The 21,981-nt window shown below is 32.5% G+C and overlaps 1 protein-coding gene and 1 long non-coding RNA gene across 15 annotated transcripts in view; one reads left to right on the top strand and one right to left on the bottom strand.

Moving 5' to 3' along the window:
- Positions 1-21,981, top strand: part of LOC145278069 (uncharacterized) — a 373,119-nt gene that overhangs the window by 167,477 nt on the left and 183,661 nt on the right. The window lies entirely within an intron of this gene.
- Positions 5,915-21,981, bottom strand: part of LOC145278072 (uncharacterized) — a 48,272-nt gene continuing 32,205 nt past the window's right edge. Inside the window, exon 3 of the long non-coding RNA XR_013868331.1 lies at positions 5,915-6,398. This is a non-coding gene — a long non-coding RNA (uncharacterized LOC145278072). The remainder of the gene's footprint in view (positions 6,399-21,981) is intronic.

Below are 21,981 nucleotides of genomic sequence, written 5' to 3' on the forward strand. Positions count from 1 at the left end.
TATTTAAAAGCTGTTCATTCTTTCTTTTGTCTCTGTATTTTTCTTGTTTGTCTTATTTGTAGTTCAAAACGGCAATCAATAGTAATATTTTATCATGTAACTCCTGACCTTGCATTTTTTTTTATTGATACAATTAACCTTTGCAAATCTTTTCCATAGCTTATAATTGATGAAGCTAACATTAAGGTTCTTTTGTCTGTCATGATGTGTCAAAGTTTCTTAAGTTTCAATGTTCTAGAATTGAAACCAATAGATCTTAAATCTTCATAGTTATTAAGAATTGATGGATCTTATTCTCTATAAAGTATTTTACTGGGATTTTTTTTTTCTGAATTGCCACTGAAGTGAGAGTGGCTGCTGTGATTAGGTGCCAGATTTATAAGGGGTAACCTGATTGGGGAAGCGGTTAGCAAAATATTTGTTCACATTACATTTAAATTTATAAATATCTGTACTGTTGGAAATAGGAGAAAAAGAATTCCAAAGACAAGTGGTTCTCCAAGTAAAACTATTAGAGTAAGAAATCTTCTGGCATCTGGGTACCTCTACAATGAAGCGGTGGTATTTTGCTGCTAGTCGGGGGTGAGGTACTTAAGTTTTTCTGAACAAATTCTGTGAAAGTGCTCGTAAAATAAGCACTGGATTGCAACATTGCAGTCATGCAACAGTGGCTGGAGCTTGGCAGACAGTGTGGAACCTATTATGTTTAGAAATTATTTTTTGCACACTAAGAGAGATGGAATAGAATTTTTTTAAGTACCTGACAATTGCAGATCTTGAATACATTTTATCCTTTCTTTTTATAAAGCATTTGCTGCAGCTTCCAAATAATTATGAAAAATCATTTTTCTATCCAGATAACACTAGCAAATCTGAAGAATCACAAACAATTGGATTATTTGGACTATTATCTTCATCTTATTTTCACGTTTCAGTCGTAACTTCTGACCTTGCATTTTTTCAAATTTGTGTGTCCTTTAATTAAACTGATGAATCTTCATCTAATGCATAAACCAGAACAGATTTTTCAGCTTGAGCAACTTTTATGCAAACCATGACAGATTCTTCTTGATTTGTCAGTTATGACTGAATCAAATTGTTAATTCATTTCATTCTTATTTAAGTGTTAATTACCGATCAGTTTTAAGTGACAGTCTTCTGGAAATTACTAATAACTGAAAATACTATAAAATTAACCATTCCACTCATGCATTAAATAAACTGTTAACTGAAATTTCAACCCGATACAAAACGATTGACTTGAAATAGATTGAAGTTTACAGCAGCCAAAAAGTTACCAACAAAAAATGAGAATAGTACAGAGGTCTCTAAAATTTTAGAGAGGGAGAGGTATATTTCTGATTCTTTTAGAGCGTTGTGGGCTAAAATTAAAAAAAAAAAAACAATTTTTTAAATTATCTGGACGTGTTTTGCTCATTAGCTTTGTAGATTTTTTTTTGTGAAACTGGTTCTCCAACATTTCATTATTTTAATCATTTCTTTTTCTTTTTTTTATAAAAAGAAAAACCACCACACTATTTTTATGCATTTCTATCTAGAAAAAATATTCCTGAATATTATTCCATAAGAGCTCCACAGGTTGGATAAAAAACTTTGGCAGGCCAGATTTTCCCCCCTCCACTCCCTGCCGGCCATAGTTTGGAGACCCCTGGAATAGGTGTCATAATCCCAATTATAGGTGTTCATTTAAAAAAAAAAATAAATAAAAACTCAACTCAAAACTTTTATTCTGAGTATCTATAAAGTAACTCTGAAACAAAGAAATATTTTTTTAGGAAAAATAGAAGGCACATCGTCTGAAATGTAAAGAAAAAATAGAAATAAAGAATTTTCTTTATAGAATAAATCCGTTCAGTATTTTAAGGACAACTACTGATGTTTTGGCTACTCTCATATTTCCACACTCAATTCTATTTAGAAAGTCCTTGTTAGCTTTATTATTATTATTATTATTATTATAGTAATAGGGTAAAGATAACGAGATACCAAAATCTTCTATATGACTTATAAAGAAAACTGGAATCTTTAAAAGATCTCTATCATTCCAGTAATTATATAAGCAACTGGACTCATTTCAAAAACTACCTGGCAAATATATCCGGTGAAGCCAGTGCAAGAGAGATTCAAACAATTGCACTTGAAAGGATGGTTAGACTCTTAAAATGTTTTCTCCATTGGAATATGAGATAGTAGGTAAATGCCTGGTATCCGACAGGATGACCCAACCCCAGCTTGAACAAGCTGATAAAAAAATTGAAAAAAATATACTACTTATACCCTTGTTTGTACATATGTTATCACCTCCCTACCCAATTAAAAAAAAAAAGAAAGAAAAAGTATCTGATCGATAAAATGTAAAAATATAATTGTGGACTGTGATGTAAGATGTTACCATTTCAAAATGAATTGTTCCAAAATCACATAAATAGAATTGTCTTATTGATTTAAAAGCGACATTCATTTAAATTCTTTAATTGAACATTATTTAGCTGACAATCGTTTTTATCATAAAAAGATTTTATTTTAGATAATGGAATTTTTTAGATGAGGATCAATAATTGAAATATTCAAATTACATTCATCTTAAATGTTATTTTCACAATGTTTCAGCCGATGTAACCTCCCGCCTTCTTTGAGTGCATTTTCAAACTGAACTGTTTATTTAATCCACAAAATCTCATTTAGAACTTATGAAAGTGTTAAGTGTATAAAAAAATTGGTTCTAAGTAATTCAATTTTTTGCTGATTGAAAAAAAGAAAACTGATGCAACTGATACTAAAATACAATAAACATTGTTTCCATATGGTCATGGCAGACTAAACGAACAATCTTTCCTTATAGATTATATGGAAGATTCGGTTCAAAATTCTTTAGAGTCTTAAGTTTGACAAGATGCATTTGAAGTTCAGGGTTACATTCGCCAAAAATGTTAGAATAAGATTTAAGATGAGAATAGTAGTCAGAATAATTCAAATGTGTTTCGTTGAGAAAGAATTTAAATCTAATAAATTTTAAAAATTCATTTTATTTAAAATATATGTAGTTTATAAGAATTTTACATTAAGAAAAAACGATATGACTATGAAAGCAACAGTGAAATTTTCACATGACTTTTTGTTTACTGTTGGTTATATTTGCTAAGAATATTTCATATTTCTCTTAATTAAATTTTTAAATCAAGATTTAATCTGTTCATACGAATATATAAAATTAATTAGCAGTATTATAGGAATTAATGAAAGATTCCATGAATATGAAGAATTTATGAATTTAAAGTAAAATTTCAGATTGTAGAATGTGTACTGAATATGGTTTCTAAAAAAAATAACTATATAATCATCCTATACACTTATCTGCAACGATAATGTTCAATCTTTTAATATGAAAAAATGGAAACTGCACTATCCCTATACGCTTTAATCGGCTTCCCCCAAAATAGGAATTCCATGGGAACATGAAATTCACAAGCAGTTCCTAATCACATGTATATCCCCGTTAGGGAAGATGACGACATTAGGTTTTTGCAACTTTTGCAGAGAAGTGTCATCAACCTCCTCCTATCTACAGCACCTGGAATTCGCAAATTGTTCACTCATGTTGAACTGACAAGACAGTTGCTTAACTTCGGTGATCTAACAAGAACCGGTGTGTCAACGTGATTTGCCGTACATATGTATTTAATATGCTTTAGTTTGACATTGAAATGGAAAAAAAAACCCCAAAAAACTCTTAAATCAATATATACCTAATACAGTTGAGTTTTTTCTTTTTGTTCTGACATTGATATTAAAACCTTACTTTTTCTATTTAATATTTATTAAAGCAAACTTTAATATACTCAGTCATAGATATGCGAGCGACTACATGGTTAACTAATTTGCATATCCCATTGAAAAACTAAAGTTAATTATTCATTTTTATGGTTTCTTAATAGATTGGTTTCATTTCACTTTTATGCTGAATTCTATTAATGCATAGTTTCTACATTCTGCATAAGTTAGAATTTCATATAAAAATTCCACCAAATCATATCCACTGATCTATTCTACTTCACCACCCCACCCCCACCCACTGCCCCAATTGCTATTTTTTTTTTTTTTTTTGTTATGACAACCAGATCACCATCCCTCACTCCACAGTATTGAACGGCCTTGGTTATTGGGTTTTCCCTGAAATAAACTCTGTTCACTGCATGCTAATTCTCTCTACGCTTTCAAATCACTCTTTGGTTAACTTCGCTTTTCTCCCTGAACGTTATCTGTGCCTATTCACTCAGAAATTTGTTTTGGATCATTCCTCAACTCCAACGATATGCATTCGGATTACCTCAAATTTGGATATTTTACCTTCATGAACTTCCTGGATTCACTGGACTTTGTATTCACCAACATTGGGAACACCCTCTTACGTTAAACCATTTTTCCTTCTTACCCCACACCATCTGTTTCATTGTTCTATATCTCATTTTCATGCTGGTATAATCCATTTCATACTTAGTTTCATTAAATATTTTACAAGAAAAATTTCTTTACACGTTTTGCTAACTCCTCTCTTCTGACGAGAAGGAAAATATTTCTTCGAAACTCCGTAGATTAAGACTCTCACCTCTATTTGTGTTTCCTTCCTAAATAATAAATATTTTTAACTCTTACTAAAGCGTTTCCCAACATATATTATTAAACCTATGTATTTGCATATATTTATAAAAGTTACCTTTTCAGTGTGTATGCGAAAAGTCTGTACTAAACTCGTCTCAGAATATTTGGTCTATAGACTTGAAATTTGATGTATAGGCTATTCGAACCAATAACACACTTTAGATCTGGTTTGTAGCTCGCAAAATTAAGAGGTCAAAATTGAAAACAAAACAGTTGACCATGGTAGGGTAAGTGAAATAAGATATTACACCTGCTGTTTCTTTTGTGCATTGTTCAAAATTAAACCTTCATAATTTAAATTCACTTCATTTTTAACCTTTTGTATCCATTTGTCTGTAGTTCAGATGGTAATTATACTGGAGAGATGAATAACAACTAAAGTTAACAAATAAAGTTGGAAATGTTCTGGTTACGATTCTAGCAGATGGTACCCAAGTCGTATTTATAACTTTTGAAATCATCAATACAAGGTTACCATTTTTAATCGAACACAAATTTTCAAAATGAACATTTATTCAATTTTATTTACAGTTTAAACATAAAATTAAAATTTGATAAAGTCTTCTCACTTTGCTCTTGTTTCCTCCGCAGTTCAATAATTGATGACATATTCAATCCACGCTCCTCTTCTGTGGATTACAACTGCAACACGCACATTGAAGTTTGCGATGATATTGCCACACATCTCGAGGAATTCTTCAAATTTCCTGATGAATGTTGGTCTTCAGGGCTTCAATGGTCTGTGGGTTGTTGTAGTACACTATAGGAAGTAGTTAGCATAAGAAAGATCAGGAAAGTAGGCAGGCCATGGATTGTTTGTGTACCGTGAGATGAGTCTATCTCCAGGAAAGTACTCGTTGAGGAAATTCAGTAACACATTTGAGCAATTTGGAGGCACACCATCCTGCTGGTAAATGGCGTTATTCATATTGACTCCCTGCTTTCTCCAAGGAGCAGGAATAAATTTCCTGCTCAACATTTCCACATAATGATCAGTGTTGACAGTCACTGGACAACCACGCTCGTCTTCAAAAAAGTATAGTCCAATGAGTCTTCTGCAGCCAATGGTACACCACACAGTAACCTTTTCAACACTCAAAGGGCAAATGACATGCTGATGAGGTTGGGCTTGGGCCCAGAATCTCATTTTGCTTATTAATATGTCCAATGAGGTGGAAATGTGCTGTATCACTAAAAAGAAAAAAAAAAAAAAATCAAGTCCAACAAACTGAGGTAATCTTTAGTGCGTTGATTGATGTTTCTACAAAAGGTTAGTCTCTCTTCTCTATTTGCTGCTATCTGAGCTTGCCAAATTTGAATTCTGTAGGGAAAGAGATGAAAGTCTGTGTTCAGTATGCATCGAACAGTGGTCCTTGAGAGGGAGGTCACCTGTGACAAACGTCTGGTTGATTTTCTTGGTGATTCCTCCAGATGCTGCCTCACGGTCTCCATGTTGATGGCTGTCCTTGTAGACCTTGGCCTACCACTATGTTTTTTATTCGCATTGATTACACATCCTGTTTTTCTGAACTTCAGCAGAAGACGTCTGATTGTGAGTCTGCTTGGAGGATTTCTTCCTGGAAAGTCAGTTGTGAATCGTCGCTGAGTGTGGGTTATCGATTTTGATTCAAAATATGCTTCTACGATCTTTACTCTCTCCTCCACAGTATGTTGCTTTCGATCCATTGGGGTGAGAATTCCGTGTTTAGTTGATATTTCTGAAAATGAAATAAAAAATCTTTAATTTTGAAAATCGTCAGAATGTAAAAAATGGTAACATTTAATTTGCCCACTCTGTAGATATCGAATAATAATCAATAGAGAATTGGCTCTGTAATAATAAATCTGCATGAATTAAAATATAATATTTACGTGTATTTTAGGACTGGGCAATGCCGGGCGGCTTGCTAGTATTTAGTGTTTTAAATTTATATTTAACTAGCCTGGGTGCCTGGCGTTACCCAGATGTTTGGAGGTGTGTGTTGAGCAAAAAAGTTGTAGTAGGTAGGCAGGCAGGCTCGAACTCATGACGTGAAGGCAGAAAAGAAAGTGGTGTGTGTAAGGATGTTGGTTAAGCAAAAAAAAAAGTAGTAAGCATGCTCTAAACCGTAACACGCCAGAGAAAAAAGAGATGGAAAAAAACTGTCTACTGTGGTTGTGACGTCATGGGCGGTCGAAATAACGCCTTTTAAGCAACGTCGTGAACACGAGGGTTGAATGACTTGCAAAAAATGTCAGCTAAAAAATCGACCCTCCCTGTAGAAAAGTGCCCAGTTGAGGATGAAGGAATCAATGTTTTTGGCTAATTTTTCGATATGTCGTCCGAAGGGTTGAGCTCCAAAATGATACCGATCTTGTGAAAATCTGTCGTCTCTATCAAAAGTTTAGGCAGACATACAAACATTTATATACATTTAAACAGACAGGTGAGATTTATATTATAGATAATCAAAGAGAATATCACAAAGCTTAGTAAACGAGTAAAATTTATTCCTTCTCCTTTGAAATAAGAAAAAGAAAATGCCCAAAAAGTTGTCCCATTTGATTACATTGGTTTTCCATTATAATATATTTTTGTTTTTGAACTTAAAACTGGAAACATTTTAATACTAGCAAAACTACCCAATTTTCAGGCAGCAATCACTGTTACTTTTACAGAAAAACAAATGATTTTCATTTCACAGATGGCCATAGTGTGATTTAATATATTATCATGTTAAGTAGCTTCTTTTAGTCTTGAGCAACCATGGCTACTCACTGCGCATGAAAGTTTTGCTGCAAGAGTTGCGCAATCTTCAACCCCATCTCTCCTGAGTTGGTGTTATTAAATACCAGTGGCAAGTGGAAGTTCACGACGACTGGAAACGATGCCGAGATAAGCAGAGAGTACATAGTGTTTAGAATTCCCAAATGATCACCCATTTGGTACTAGCCAGGCTCAATGTTGCTTAACTTCAATGATCAAACAAGAACTGGCGTGTCATCGTGATTATGCCATATATATATGCACACATACACCCCAAAAAAACATTGTAAAAGTTCATTCTCTGGACTGATTTTTCTCTTTCTCATATGAAGGTACTTGATGTGTTTAGGAGTGTTCTTACTTCGGTTTTGTATCGGAATGCATCTGATAAGTATTAAAAATAAAAAAAAAAACTCCGCTTAAAGAAGGAAGTCTGATTTTGAAAAAAGTTAACAGTTTTATACAATCTAACATTACAAGTGCATTTGAGAAGTTTCATCATCACACAAGCAGAGATGTCTAGCCTGTAAAATCAACTGTAGATTCTTTTATAAGACTGGGGCGTGTTCAAAACTAATGTTTCTTTTTAGAGCACAAATGAACCATGATACTTGACTTTTTCATTTCAAACTTTAAGTTATGTCATTAGTTACAGATGATTTCAAACAATCAACAGATTCTCTACAGTGTAATGTAGACTACAATGTATTGTAGACTGTCACTGTGGGTTAACATATGAAGCTTCTTCCCGGTACATGAGAGGGGGGGGACTAGAGCAGTTAATCGATTTGATTAAAAAAAAAAATGTAATTTCACCGATTTTAATGACAAAAGTATGAGAGGGTGTAATGCATGTCTATCCTCATTCTATCCGGGACAACATCGGGTCTCCCTACTAGTATATATGTATGTGTATAAAGAAAATTGGAGAATCAAATCACAAATGGTCTATAGAGAACATTAAACTGTTTAAAATATGCAAATGAAATATAGCTTTGTGTTTGGCAATTTTTTCAATCATTTGAAAGTATTTTGTTGCATTATAGAATTTCAATATGAATAGTTTGGCCAAGTGAAAAATACCTTTGCATTTATTTATTTAGATGAGCTAATCTTAATATGTGAAATGATCAAGTTGAGTAATATTACTTGAAAGATAATTCTGAATAACAGGACTCTACAGACAAATTTCTCTTTAGTTGACCTTTGACAACAAAATATTTTCGTTTACTAGCCAAATAGAAAAATTACTAGACAAATAGAAAAATTACTTGTCAAATCCTTGGAATTTTTGAAATATGACATCTTCGTTCCGTGACAAGTACATACATCAGATTTTTCTGTATTTTTATTTTTTAGATAAGTGCAATTCTAAATTTTATGTTGAGACTTGAAAGTATAAACATTTGAATTTCTTCAGATGTTTTTGAAACAGCTTTCGTAAAAAAGTATATTGTTCTATTAAACTTTCATTGTTTAAATAATTTTGTTTTTGCTGGTTTTAGTTTTTAAAAAAAAATTGAAAAAACATTTTTAACTCAATAATGAGTTTTGGAAGATTTTTTTTTTTTTTCCCCACCAATAATCACAAAAAAAAAAATTTTTATTTCTAGTTGTCACTTGAAAAAACTCACTTGCAAATGTGACTGTTTCATTGAAACATAAAGCCCTGGAATGATAATTTAAACCTCGGCATTCTGAATGATAGTTCATAGTAAATAAAATTGTAGAATATTTTGAAAAAATTATTTTATTTACAAATTTATTTATCTAGACTTTTTGCTTGTTAAAAACAAGCAAAAGTTATAACGCATTGACTTAGAATGAATGCTTTACGCCAAATTATTGGTTGAATATAGTGAAATTTGTGATAATTTTTGCTTTATATATTAATTCTTACTAGCGGGACCTGTGGAAATTCCACAGGGGACTCATTCATATGTAATATATTGATGTTGGCATTCTGTACACGTTCAGTGTAAATGGAGACGCTCTGAGCTTTTTTGTTAAAACTGCAAAAGTATTTATCTTAGCTAGCACAAACGCCCAGCACAGCCCGGTCGTAAAGTATGCTTAAATATATTTTAATTCTTGCAGATTTTGTATGTATTATTGAGTTAATATTCTATCGATATATGTATTATAAAGTTGCGATTTAAAAAATAAAAACTATATCCTTGAGGCATTAGCTTGAATTGAAACTGAAATAAAAAACTTATGAAAAGAAATGTGTGTGTGTGTATATATATATATATATATATATATATATATAAACAAACGAGTTCTTTCAATCATAACCGAAACCAAAGCTTATGAAGAATTCTTGATAAAATTATTTATTAAAAAAAAAAAATAGATTACTGGAGTGCCATCAGTTACAACCAAAATTTAGGAAGAATTCTTAGTAAAATTATTTATAAGAAATGGAAGTCCATAACAATTAAACCACCCAAATTTAAGTGTGACAGAAAATAACACACTATCATATTAATATATAGATAAATCTGTAACTACTACATCAAACTGATACCATAATACTTAGTTGGCTTCACCTTATAACAAAGGTCCATACAAAATTTCAGCCACATAGTTTCAAGAAAAAGTGGATTGGACAGATAAATGGGCAAGGAGAAATATAAAACAGAAAATATTCTTTTTCATGCATTTTTTTTTTTTTTTAAATTAGAAAAAAAATGGCTAAATATTCAAGCATTTCAAAAGATTAAGTTGCTACACAGCATCAATAGTATCCATATGTCCTTGATTTTAAAGTTGAATTAAATGCATTTATGTGATACATTTTTTGCGAAAGTTAAAGATTTAAAAAAAAAAAAAAAATTTCATGGGGTGTTGTATGTTTTCAGCTAATTGTATGAAAACAGTCAAATTTTTTTTCATTGTTCACTTCTAAGACAGTGCATATGAGCGTGTGAGGAAATATCAGCAGTAGCAAAGAATGGCTGGCTTGTGAAGAGATTAGCATCGGTAGTAGTAGTAGCAGCAAAAGGTGCATATGCAAATAAGGAAGTGTGTGCAAAGAGAAAAAGGACATCACATGCTCGGAAGAGAAGAAAGTGCGCATCGAAAAAAATGGACGTGTAAATTTTTTTTTTTTTTTTTGCTAGTACTAATGATAAATCTTTGTTTTTAAACTATTATTAAAACAAAAATATAAGCCAGAAGAAATGACATGGCAAAATAGCATAAGTAAAAAAAATATAGATGAAAATTTCAGTTTAGCAAATCGCCATTTTCCATCAATTTACCAGGAAAAAAAATTATATAAAGTTGAAAGATATTTTTGTGTAATGTACTCCCTCATTCCCCTCCCCTTGTATTTTTACTTGTGCAAAAATATACACATTACATGGTTTTTATGATTTGAAAATAAACTATAAGTAAATATTTAGAAACTTGAAAGGAATCAGGATCTAATTGTATCGAAATTTAAGAACAGAATCAGGAGAGGAATATTGTAATCATCTCTTCATTTATTAAAATTATAGCTCTACAAGATACTAAGCATGTAATTTTCATAATGCAATATCACAGCAAAATACGTGTATACGCAGCCAATATGATGTAATAAAAAGCAACGTTTCTTTTTAAAATAAGGAAAAAGTGCAGTGGTTACCAAAGGAAAGATGATTAAGAGAATTGAGTTCTCAAATTTATTCCTTGGGGAAGATTCCTGCTTCAAGGTACAAATGTATTTTCATAGCTGAATAGATTTTAATTTTAAATACTTTAAACCAGATTGCAAACTGTAACTAATCGCTGTTATAAAATACAAATATGACATTTGCTAACATGACAATTGAGCTGAAATCTTGTTTGGGAGCAAATCGCCTCTGCAATAATTTGTGGAAGAAGAAATCTGATCTTTGAAAAGTATACAGTTTTGATGCAAAACATTTTAGTGTGAAATAGCTTTGTATTTCTTGCTTTCTCGAACAATGCATGATTCTATGTGGGACTTGTTGAGAAAAAAATCCATTTTTATCTACTCCATTACACTGTTAAATAGCCATAGAAGACTTTATCCAAAATCAAAGTGTTCACTACACCAAACAGGTCCACAAATAATACATATATAAAAAGGCAAATTGATTTGATGAATACCAGATAATTTCAAGTTAAATTTATTAAAAACTCTGTTAAATCTCAATAAAATAATTTAAATGTTTAAAACCTTTTATTAAATACATTCTTCAAAGATATTCTTTGTTTAATTAGATTTTCTGTTTCATTAAAATACATGTAAAAGTGGATTTTATTTTTCATTTCAGTTATTTTATGCACCTAATTGATAAGTGTTAATATATTGATTTCTATAACACAAACATTTTCTTGTATACATAGAAAGATATAGACTAATATGTAATAGAGCCGCTAGCACTGTTAGCAGTAGCGTATAACAGTTCACATATGCAAATGACCAAGCCGGCTGCATGAAGTGACATCACAGCAGAAAAAAAAATCAGAGATGATAAAAAGGATATGTAACCGGAGCAGAGTTGCTCGAGATTTCTTCAGAGAAGAGTGTTCAGAAAAACACTTGTTCAAGACACGTGGGTGACGTCACAGCAGAGATGAAAAGTCACACATGGCCAGAGAAATAAATGAGCTGTTCAAAGCTGTGCATTGTTGGAAAGATCACAAATAAATGTCTTTTGTCTAAAACTGAAACAAAAAAGCAAGTCAAATTTCATTTGTTATTGCAACAGACCCAACATGTAGCATGGGTGCCCGACATTGCCCGGGTGTTTGGAGGTGTATGTTGAGTAAAAAAAAAAGTGGTCAATTTTTTTAACTTTGACCCCTTGCACTTTATTGTTTTAAGCTCAAATCAAGTTATTAAGTTAGATCCATGTCCAAGGAACCTATATCTAAAATTTCAAGTGTTTAGACCGAAAATTGTCGGAGTTTGGTAGAGTTCTCAAAGGTCAAATCGTTGAACTTTGACCCCTTAATCGACAAATTTCTGGCCGAAAACCGATCACATAGATTTTCCCAAATCTCAGTACCCTGTATATGAAATTTCGAGTCTGTAGACTTAAAATTGACGGTTATTGCGTAGGGAAATGTAGACACACAGATGCACACACAGACACTTTCACTTATATATATATGTATATAAAACAAGCAGGGGTAAGGATATTGGACAACAGAGCCCTAAAAAATGTTTCAAAAAAAAAAAAAATACTAACCAACCCCCTAAAAAAACAGCAAGTACCTGTACAGGTGCAAAAAAAAAAAAAGAAAAAAATAGTAAGCAGGCAGGCTCAAACCTGTAACACTAAGAGGAAAAAGAAGTGAAAAAAAAAAAGACAAACACATACATCGTCGCCGCCGTTCAAATTAAGCTTAGTCATTGCAAGGCGTATGATGACTTTGCAAAAAATGTTGATGAAAAAAAGTGACCCTTCCTTGTAAAATAACAGCCCAGTTGCCAGTGAAAGAATTAATCTTTTTGGCCAAATTTTGGATATTTGTCGGCTGAACTTTCAAGCGATACCAATTTTGTCAGTGTTGGTCACGTGTGTTGAAAGTTTTGGAGATATACAAACATACACACTAACAGACGTTTGAGATATATATTATAGATGCCAATTTAGAAGCAATTTTTTTTTTTTTTTTTTTTTTTGGAAAGTGCAAAGCTTGTAACAATAATATTGATATTAAAATGAGAAAACCAGAGACTTTGAATTTCTGTAGTTTTCATGACAAATACCAAATCTCCATTATAATCACATACAAAAGAAATGGTTATTTGAATACTTGTTAATATCTCGCATTTTATTTTGACATCATGTCTAATGATGTCAAAACCATCTTTTCTTTACACAATAGTAAAAGTCATCAGGAAAAAATACAAAAAATGTTTCTTTCTGGCTTAATTTTCAATGCATTTTAAATTGCTTATTAAATGTCTTTTTTTTTTTCTAATTTTCAAATCATGGTATCAAATTGGATTTATACTTATAGTTTTTATTTAATAATTTTTATTTATAAAACATTGAGCAATATGTCATAATAACAATGGGATTAATATACTTGTGTCTATGCGATTAACTCCCAAATTTGCATATTGCTTTACAAAACATTCTCATTAATTATTTGTTTTGGTTTGGTTTCTTATCCAATGATTGCTTTAATTTTACTTTTACAAATTTTTATTTACAAATATTTTCTGTATCATTGATTAACTGCTTAACATTTCATTCTTTCTGATCCTTTTCTTGTCAATTTTCTTCTTGGGATTTTGATACTTAATTTCCTCAATTGTCTGTGCAATGCTCGGAAATGGCTTCCACTTGTTCTAAATAAGTTTTTATTTTTGTAGAAGATAGAATAAAATCACAATAACTACTAGTTTCTTCTTTTAATCATTCTATTTCTTGTATATTTACACCTTTGTATATGGAGTATGACCAGATTAAACAAAAGCGAATTCTTTTCTTTGACATAAATTTTATTGTATTTTTAGTATGGATGGCTTGTAAGCTACAAAATGTCACAGTAAAATGTAATATATTTATCTAACATTAATAAACACGTTTTCCTGGTTACATTTTCTATATAAATTTTAAAAAAGAAAAACTAAACAAAATTAGAATATCCAACAAAGATAAGAATTAAACTAATCTGTGGAATTCTGAAATGTTCGGATCATCAATAATTATAGTAATAATATTGAACTTGTTTAATTTTTAGAATACAACATTGCTATATATACTAGAAGAAATCTGGTCCATTGGTCAGCCATTGAGTTTAGGTTGAATTGTTTGAGTTAGTAGGGAGGCAGGCACTCCAAGGTTGCAAACCAAGAAAAACATTACTCGTGCAAAGTTTATCATTTGCCAAGATATCCAAAGGTTTTTGTTTGGAATAAAAGGTTAAGTTCTCAAGCATATTGATAAAAATTTTATATTTGATTAAGAACTTAATCAGGCTAAAAGCCACCTAAGGATTAATGAGATTGTCAATTGAATAAAGAATATTTTAAGAACTTAAAATGATAAATTGAGTGAACAAAACTTGATTAATGTGTTCCGCAGATCAGAAGTTCATGGAAATTCCATTTGATACTGGGTACACAGAGGAAGACAGGAAAGTTCTTTGCAGCTGTGGTAGTAAGATGAGTTACTTCTTTGAATATCTTCTAAAGAGGTACCAAAGATAGAAACTGTTGATCACGTTTCATGAAAATAACGATAAATCTTTAGTGATTAAAGGGGATTCTGAAGAATGGAAGATATCACTCCCCTCCCTCATTAGATTATGAAGTCTATTTTGTATGCTGTCAAGGTAATGAAGAATACTCTTTTTTTTTATTTTTTATTTATTTTTTTTATTTATTTATTTATTTTTTACATGGGTATCACCACTTATCAAGGCCTGGAAGCCACTTGGGGATAAGGGTTATTTTGTGTACAATAATCAATGGGATAATATCGTAGTAATAGTTGGTATTGGAGATTTGATAAAGTGTCTTACTTAAGGGGGCGATTAATCAGGAATTTGTTTATGTTGGACTTGAAGACATCCAAGTTGTAGACAGGTGGGAAACAGGCAAACGGAAGAAAATTCCACAGCTGTGCACTTCTCAGAAAAAAAGCTATGTTCATGGAATTTACGTTTTGATTTAGGCACAGATAAAGAGTGGAGGAAATTACTGACAGTGGTTTTAGCTAGACGGGTGTTTATCATGAAGGATTGGCAAGGGGGACTAGAGATTGGAGCTCGGACGAGCACTTGCCATCGAAATAACAATAAAACAAAGCCAGGCTCGCGCAACGTCTCTTCTGTGGGAGAGAGGTTGTAGGGAAGAGAAGAGAGCATCCCCTACTAAGCCACAAAGTCTATTTTGAACTCTGTCGAGGCAGGATAGGCTGTTTTTTGAAGCTCCAGCCCAGATGTGGCAGCAGTACTCCATCTTTGAACGTACTTGGCTTTTATACAGATAGAGAATTGCATCAGCAGTGAGATATCTACTGGGGTGATAGAAGGATCCCACCATTTTCCCAGTGGCCCAGGCAACAGACTTGATGTACGTGTTCCATTTCAGATCAGGATTAAAGGTCAAACCCAGAAGCTTGTCAAAACATGAAGCCTCCCCAAGACAAGAGCCATCCATTTCAATTGATGCTAGATGAGGAACAGCGTGTTGATGATTTAAAGTTAGGAGCTTGGTTTTAGATGCATTAAAAGTAACCAGCCATCTCTTCCCCCACTGAACCATGCGCTCAAGATCAGAGGAGAGAGAATCAGAGAGAGCTTTGTCATTTACTGCCTTTGATGTGTTGCCATAGATGGTCGTGTCATCAGCATAGATGTCAACGAATGATTTAAGTATGTATTTTTGGAGATCATTGATGTAGATCAGGAAGAGAGTTGGGCCCAGGATGGACCCCTGGGGGACTTCAGCATTAATACTGTGGGCTTCTGATTGGGGCCCATCAACCAGTACTCTTATGAGCCTATCAGAGAGAAATGATTTAATTATTGAGAAAACATTTCCAGTTATACCGTAGCTGGAAATCTTGTGAAGTAGGTCCTTATGTCAAACCTTATCGAAGGCCTTTATGTCAAGAGCAATTGCCCTAGAAAGGAAGCCTTTGTCAAGAGATTCACTAATGCTATGAGATATAACTGTTAGCACATCAGCTGTAGATCTAGCAGAACGGAAACCATATTGTATGTCACTAAGGAGGTTATTTTTGCTGAGGTGGTTGACTACTATATTTAATATGGATTCCAGTAACTTACTCATGACACCCAAGAGACTTATTGATTTGTATTGAGAGGGAGATGACTTATCACCTGAGTTTTTAAATACAGGGCATACTGACGAGGTTTTCCAGGGTGTTGGAAAGCACTTCTTAAGGCAGCGCTTAAACAGTTTTGTAAGTATGGGGGGGGGGCAAGTTCTGGTCGAAGCTTTTTCAACACTATAATTGGAATGCCGTCTGGGCCAGTTGCTTTACTGGAATCAAGGTTCTTGATTAGTTTGGCGACCTCGTACACAGATATTTGTATGTTGGATAGTGTGTTGTATGTTGTAGGAGGAAATACAGGGAGTTGATGACCTTCGTCGCAGAGGGTAGAGTTAGCTGGAAAGTTCTTGGCAAATAGTTTGGCCTTGTCTGATGCTGATAAGATGACCTCAGGTCCATTGATGATGGTTGGGATAGAACACACGCATCTGTTCAGGATCCTGTTTGCTATTTGCCAAAACTGGTGGGAACCAAGCCGCTGCTCAGCTACTTTGGATTTGACAGACTGAGCATATAGCTCTCTTGCATTTTGTATACATTGATAGCTATGGAAAAAGTGATTTCTGTGTGCAATGGCAGCAGCACATTCTGGGGAGAACCATTGCTGAGTCATCTCCTCAGATGTGGCAACAGTACTCCATTTTAGGTTGTAGAACAATTCTTCTCAATGGATATGAGATCTGGCCTTTGCTAAAAGAGGATCTCTCCATCATATCCTATGTTCGTCTCTCAGACTGGATCTCTAACTTGATCATCTGCACTAAATGTAATATTTCTGGCATGAAAGAAACTCTGCTCAAAAGGAGACTTTGGTGGTTTGGCCATGTGTTGCGCTGGATGAATGTGGAATTCATCTGTAAATTGTTAGAACCCAGTGCAGCTACTAGGTGGCTAACTCAAGGTATGGCTTGTGACAGTAAAGCCAGACCTGGAACTCTTATCTGCCCCTCGTGTTTTTTAGTGTCTGATGCTGGAATCCTGAATGATTAGATCATACCAATGACTGCTGCTGATCGTCGAGAGTGATGCGGTTAAATCAATGGAGCCAGCTCAACCTATCCCAAGTGAATGCCGCCATAAGTCAAGTTATATATGCAGAGAATTGTATCAAGAGTTTTGTACTTTCCTGTGTGGTAGAATGATCCAAACATTTTTCCAACATATTTGATGCAAGTCTTCCATTTTATATATGGAATGAAATTCTGTCATAGGAACTTATTAAAACAAGCGGTTTTCTCGAAGTCCTTCATTTCAACTGAGAAAAAATAAGGATCTTCGTGGCGAGAGAAGATACTTTGTTTTAAAGATGTTAAAGGCAGCACATTTTTCCATTGATCACATGGTCAGAAAAGAATCAGTCAGAAGTTGATCAACTGTGTTTTTCAATGATTAAACGGGGAAACTGCTTTTGTAAATGGGATCCTGTCTAAATGAGAATACAACTAAACTGCTTGTTTGTATCTTCAGACAATTGAGGGGTCACAATGGATTACATCATTTTTTTTTTTTTGTCAACATTCATACTGGATGAGGTTACAAAAGGATAGCATTCATCAAAGTGGAAAGTAATACCTTTTGGATAATTATTCAAAGCCTGTTCAAATTTGTTATGAAACTGTTAATGTAACATTGGCCAAATCCGAACCTGGATTTCAATCCCATTGAGAACAAGTAAAGACTTTTTTTATGAAAAGATATTAAAAGAAAAACAACACAAAAAAGATATTAAAACAACACAAAAAAAAGAATCTGTAAGAAGTGTAAATTTTACTAAAAAAGAGTGGATCCATATTCTTATGGATTTTTCTAAGGAACTTGTAATTAACCATAAAAAAACATGTCTGGTGAAATAAGTTTTGTAATCAATTATTGTACAAAGTATGAATATGAATTTGTCATTTTTATTGAATTTAAAAAAAAATGTTTCATGGAATAAAATTCTTGATATTGTAAGAGTTTAATTTAAAAAGAGCCTTACATAACTGTTGATTTATGTTGAAATAGTCACGTATGAATATTTGAATTTTATTATAAATCTACACAGGTATGAATAATTTGGGGTATAATTGTATATGTCATCCACAGGACAGCTGTTTTGTCATAGTGTTTAAAGTGAAGATTAAAAACCTTTTATATATTAGTCGGCAATTTTAGCTCAACATGGAGGAATATTATGTTTTTATGTTTACATTACTGCTTGTTGAAAGAATTCAATATTAGATATGCACAATACGATTGTTACTAACCACAAAATAAAAAAGGAATAAAAAAAATCAGGGACTCCACAAATTTTTCACTTTTTTTTTTTTAAGCAAATGTTTTAGAAATATTTAGGAGGTATCTCCTTCCTTAAAGTCTTTTATTTGTATAAAGATAGATTTCTATATGGATGTTATAAGAAAGTCTTGGATATATTGTACAAAGATTAAGAGAAACATTTGAATTTTAAAGAAAAAAAGATTTTATTTAGCATTTAATGCAGCTACAATTCAATAAAACCTTGTCAATTTAATATTTTGATAATCACAAAATTTTGTGATTTACTTGCAATTTTGCTGTATCATTTAACTCATTTCATTTTGATGGAGGAGATGAAAATGTATAAATACATATTTTTGACTTATGAAAAGAAAAAACTTTCATGAAATTCACAATCTAGTATTTAATTTTGTCAATATTTATCAAACGTTTTCTTTTGACTCCTGGAATATTTAAAAATAACTATCATTTTGTTATTTTCTTTGATATGACACATTTCTCTTTTTCAAAGTTTTAGTTTTCTATAGTTAAAAATATTAAGGTGGGCTTTTTAGACTGAAACTTCACACATAAAACGTAACATCTGAAATGTTTTCTTTAGATAGTAAGCCAAACTGTTATTTTTGAATCGGTCTTATAAATTCTCATTCTGAACTAGATTTCTAAATAAGTTTTTTTTTTTTTTTCTAATTTTCTGTATTTTAGCTGTTATTAAGCATTTTATTGCATATGTCTTTCCGCTAAAACCTAAATTTAACTTGGAAGAACGAATTTGATTCATTTTAAACTTTTTTGAATGTTTAATGTTAAAAATTCATGTAATACTGGCTAATTTTCACCATTTGATATAAGGAATACAAAAATATGAAAAGTCATGTGGAAAATTTGTATTTCGATAACTCAGTGACACATGAAAATGGCTAAAGATAAGAATAGTTTGATAATTTAAAAATACTATGAGAATAATCTGATGGATGTACAACATGGATTTAAAAACACTTAGATTTGATGACGTCAGGGGAAAATTAAATCTGGATAGTATAGGGAGATGTGTGTAGAATACAGTATGTCCTGTATTTAAGAATTCAGGTGATCGGTCTTCTCCCTCTCAGTACAAACTAATAAGTCTTCTGTGTGTCATGAGTAAGTTGCCGGAATCTGTTAAATAGCGAAGTAGTCAACCACCTCAGCAAAAATAACCTTAATGGCATGCAATATGGTTTCCGGTCCGCTAGCTCTACAGTAGATGTGCTAGCGGTTATATCTCATAGGATTAGCGAATCTTACTATGGTATAGCTGGAAATGTCTTCTCAATCATTAAATTTGTCTCTGATAGGTTCATAAGTGTAGTGGTTGATGTCCAGAAATCAGAAGCTCTCTTCTTGATCTACATCAGTAATCTTCCAAATCACATCCTAAGATCATTTGTAGACATTTATGCTGACAACACTACCATCTATATCAACACATTAAAGGGGATAAATGACCAAGTTCTCTCTGATTCTTTCTCCTCTGATCTTGAGTACGTGGTACAATGGAGAAAGAGGTGGCCGATTAGTTTTAATGCATCTAAAACCAAGTTTCTATCTTTATATTATCAACGCTCTGATCATCATCTGGCATCAATTGAAATAAATGGCTCTTGTCTTGGGGAGGCTCCATGTTTTGACAAGCTTTTGGGCTTGACCTTCACTCCTGATCTGAAATGGAACACATACATCAAATCTGTTGCCAAGGTTGCTGAAAAAATGGTGGGATCCTTCTATCACTCCAGTAGATATCTCACTGCTGATGCAATTCTCTATCTATATAAGAGCCAGATACATTCAAGGATGGAGTACTGTTGCCACATTTGGGCAGGAGCGGCGAAAAAGACCTTATTCTGCCTTGATAGAGTTAAAAATAGACTTTGTAGCCTAGTCTTTTCTCTTCTCTGCGACCTCTTTCCCACAGAAGAGATGTTGCAAGCCTGTTTCTGCTTTATTATTTTCATGGCAAGTGCTTGTCTGAGCTCCAATCTATGGTCCCCCCTTTGCTGAACTTTCATGAAAAACACTTGTTTAGCTGAAACCTCTATTAATAATTTCCTCCAGTCTTTATCTGTGCCTAAACCTTGAGTCCATGAACAAAACTTATTTCTTAGAACTGCACACCTGTGGAACTCTTCCATTTGCCTGCTTTCCAGCTGACTAAAATTTGGTCGTCTTCAAGTTCAACGTAAACAAATTCTTGATGAACCATCCCCTTAATCCAATTTACCAAATTTCCATTACTCACAATTACTACAATATTGTCTCTTTTACTACTGTACACTCATTAATCCTAATCCTCGAATGGCCTCCAGGCCTTGATAAGTGGTGACACCTATGTAAAAAAAATAAAAAATAATAAGACATTGTTGGTTTGGTCACATTGAAATGTAGCACAGTTGAGGTAGGTAGGAAAAGGCCAACGAAAACCTGGTTGCTAGTGATAAGAATGAACTTAAAAACCTGATAAGTTAGTTTAGAAGTAGTTGGCATGTATTAGACAAATGTTAAACGGAATATGATGTGCAAGAGTTGAAAACATCCCTACGTACAGATTGACAATCCACTAGCTGCTCTCATAAATTGATCCTTGGCTCACATTATACTGTATTCACAAACCTATGCTTAACTTTCAGAACTTTATCTTAATTTATGTTACTAGTAGCAATAAGATAATCATTTGTCTTTTTATGTGCAAGTTTGGATGTAAAACTGCCACTAGAAAAAAAAAATATTTCAGTTACATTTTATCACTCTATAGAGAAATCCATTTGATTTTGTGTTGAATTAAAGCTCAATTTTTACTATTGTTACATAATCTCACGGTTATCTTGACATTAAACACACAACTACAACTTATACATTGTCACAGTTCTTTTTTACATTTTTGAAAATGTCACTTTGGCAGTTTTACAATACAGGTATTCCCCACTCCCCCCCCTTTCTTTTTCATCATATTAGAAGAATGATGTTTTCCTCTGAATTGGTATTATGAAAAAACAAAACAAAAACTGACATTACGACCAATCTACTAAATTTTTATCAATACCTGACTATGTGAACCTTAAATATGAACTGTGATAATACCACAGATTATTTTTATACCTTTTAAAATCCGAAGATATTCACAATAGTTTTATTGATGTTGGAATAGTGTTGGCATTTTGGTTTGATCTTGTCCAATACATCCCAGTGTGAAAAGTGCATATGATGATTAGTTGTCTCCTCAACATTTTTTTTGTGTGATATTGCACCATGAGAATTGTTCTTGTAAAATTGATTTTAAAATTATTAAATTAGACTAATAATTTACAAAATATTATACCAGTTATAAAATGCAAACTAAACCTTTTAAACACAAAAATAATTTGAATCTTTTTTTTATTTTGTTTTTTAATTTAATGTTTTAAGATGCTTTACTTAATGTGAAATTCTTGCTTATAAAATAAATTAAAAACCGCTACACTCTAATGTAGCTTCCATTCT

The sequence above is a fragment of the Euprymna scolopes genome, chromosome 6, assembly GCF_053919585.1.
Source record: "Euprymna scolopes isolate OS-2025 chromosome 6, ASM5391958v1, whole genome shotgun sequence".
Taxonomy (NCBI): Eukaryota; Metazoa; Mollusca; class Cephalopoda; order Sepiida; family Sepiolidae; genus Euprymna; species Euprymna scolopes.